The 2,544-nt window shown below is 46.9% G+C and overlaps 1 protein-coding gene across 1 annotated transcript in view; it reads left to right on the top strand.

Annotated features, from left to right (window-relative positions):
• Positions 1 to 940: 940 nt before the first annotated feature.
• NDUFS5 (NADH:ubiquinone oxidoreductase subunit S5) overlaps positions 941 to 2,544 on the top strand; it is a 6,521-nt gene continuing 4,917 nt past the window's right edge. Inside the window, 1 exon segment of the mRNA XM_006777257.2 lies at positions 941 to 1,024. The gene's annotated coding sequence lies outside the window, so the exon portion shown is untranslated.

Genomic DNA, 2,544 nt, shown 5'->3' with positions numbered 1-2,544 from the left:
TATTTTTTTAAAAGTTTCGATAAACAGAAATATTCTCGTATTTTCTTCCCACAACTCTAATGTATCATATTACGTATACCCTGTGGTACCCACACACACATCACTTTGGATGCTTCTCTGTAGTCAAAGGGAGCCATGGGAGGGTCTCAAACAGAGGAAGGCGTCATGGTCTTTATCAACCTTCCCGATCCACAGACTTTAGGAGCTGAGACATCAAAAACTGGGATTGCCTTAGTCTGGTTCCCACCGTCCAGAAACCACCTCAGTGCTTTACGCATAATTTATATAATTCCCAAAGCCTCCCTAAACTATAGGTACTGTTATTGTCTTTTAAAGTAATATTTTAAACTTAAAAAAATTTATGCTGATCAGGCACAGTGGAAGGAAGGGAGAAGAGAAACATCAATTTGTTGTTCCACTTAAGTATGCACTGATTGCTTCTCATGTGCCCCGACTGGGGATCGAACCCACAGCCTTGGCTCATCAGGACGATCTCTAACCGGTCGAGCCACTCGGCCAGGGCAATATTTTCATTTTAATTCGAGGACCTGAGGCTAAGTGCGATTAGTCACACACAAGGGGCGAAGTCAGAATATTAACCCACCTAGCGCGGGTCCACAGACCATGAGCTTAACCGTTGCTGGAGTGGCGGCGGGGACACACTTTTTCTCTCGAGTGGCCTCGGTCAAGTACCTCACGAGTCAAAGCTGCCGGGGGAGTGCCAGGCACAGCCCCGAGGCAGCCGGAGCGCATCGCCCGCTGGGCCCTAGCTAACGCGGTTCCCTAGGGAAGGTCGGTTTATCCACCGTCAAACCTCCAGAAGGCAAGAGCACACCAGCGCAGGCGCAGATCCACACGCTTAGTTCCTATGGTTTCCGGGGACAGACGGCGGAAGGAAGGTCTACTTCCGGTGTCGCGCTACAAGCGTCGCGCTGCGGGCATCCTTTGCGGCAGCTCTACGCGTCGCCTGCAGCTCTTCTGGTACCCGCAGCCAGCGACCGAACAAGGGCACCGCAGCAGGACGGTAGGGCCTGCGGGTGTGTACGCGGGGCAGTTTAGCTTAAGGAACTTCCTTCCGAGATTTCTTTAACCAGTTTCCTCGTGGCTGGCTGGGTGTCCGTTCTCTGTCACTCGAACTCCGGGCGTGCTTTCCGCTTCCCCAGGTCCCTTGGCCCACACAGCCAGCCAATGTCACTGAAGCCTGTAGACCGCACCTCTCTGCGTTCTCCTTACAGGCTAACCGAGATATCTGCCACACTAACGCTTTGGCCTTCTGGCTCTCCACCTGAAGCCCATGCTCCTTGTCTCGGCTTTCAAGTCCCCGCGTGATTGCGGCCCTGCACCCCGCTTTAGCTCATTTCGTTCTTCCCGACATGATTGCGCTCCAGCCACGTCTGGGTCCTCAGTGTCCCTCACACACACTCAGACCTGCGGCTGTAATTCCTGCCGTGCCCTCTGGAGCACTCTGCCCACTCACTTTCACTGCGCAAGCGCAGCCCTTCCTAAAAGGCATCTTCACGTCTCCTGGGCGGAGTTGATGCTTCCTCCTTCGAGCTCTTAAACCCTGGTTTGTTCCTTCCTTTGGACTCCCAATTCTCTGTGTATCTGTAATCTCGTACTTCACGTTGCAGCTGCTGCTTTCCCCCATTCCAGTGCCTTACTAATTTATTATTTAGTAGATGACTTAAAGAATGGGTAGGAAATTTAAAAATTAAATTCACCTGTGGATCTACTATTCATACATAACTATTGCCGTTTTATGTGTGTGCTTTCCTCCAGTCTTCTTTTTTTTTAATATATTTTATTGATTTTTTTACAGAGAGGAAGGAAGAGGGATAGAGTTAGAAACATCGATGAGAGAGAAACATTGATCAGCTGCCTCCTGCACACTCCCCACTGGGGATGTGCCCGCAACCAAGGTACATGCCCTTGTTGGAAATCGAACCTGGGACCCTTCAGTCCGCAGGCCGACACTCTATCCACTGAGCAAACCGGTCAGGGCCCCTCCAGTCTTCTTTTGCAGACAGTTTTTCTTCGGCATTATTGTTGTACTTTTTCTTTATTTGACATTAAAATGTATGTCCATGTTTATTTTTCTTTTTTCCTGAATATTATCATATTCTACTAAGTAGGTACTGGATTTAATTATCCATTTAAGTTGTTTGAAATTAACTTTTTTTTTTTTTAACAAACTACTACCTGGTCCCTGCTCTTACTGCATTCATCATTCCATAAGGGAGACATTCAAGTAAATAGCCCATTATAGTGGCATGCAGAGTACTAATATGGGAGGTGGAGACTGATGTGGTAACAAAAAGGGGGATGCCGGTTTCAGGAGGGCTTCTCAGGGAAGGTAGGGCCTTAAGTTGTTTGAAATTAAATATGTAATAAGTTGATATGGATAGAAATATGTAAAGAAATGTTTCTATGCTTATGCTTTTTTTATTCTTTTCAGTTATTCAGATCTGACTCAAAGAATTGGGATTATTAAGTCAAAAACATAAAAACTCTTTAACTTTTGATAAACATGACTTTATCAATATA

Source organism: Myotis davidii, unplaced genomic scaffold, assembly GCF_000327345.1.
Source record: "Myotis davidii unplaced genomic scaffold, ASM32734v1 scaffold88, whole genome shotgun sequence".
NCBI lineage: Eukaryota > Metazoa > Chordata > Mammalia > Chiroptera > Vespertilionidae > Myotis > Myotis davidii.
This window is presented reverse-complemented; position numbering and strand designations above follow the sequence as displayed.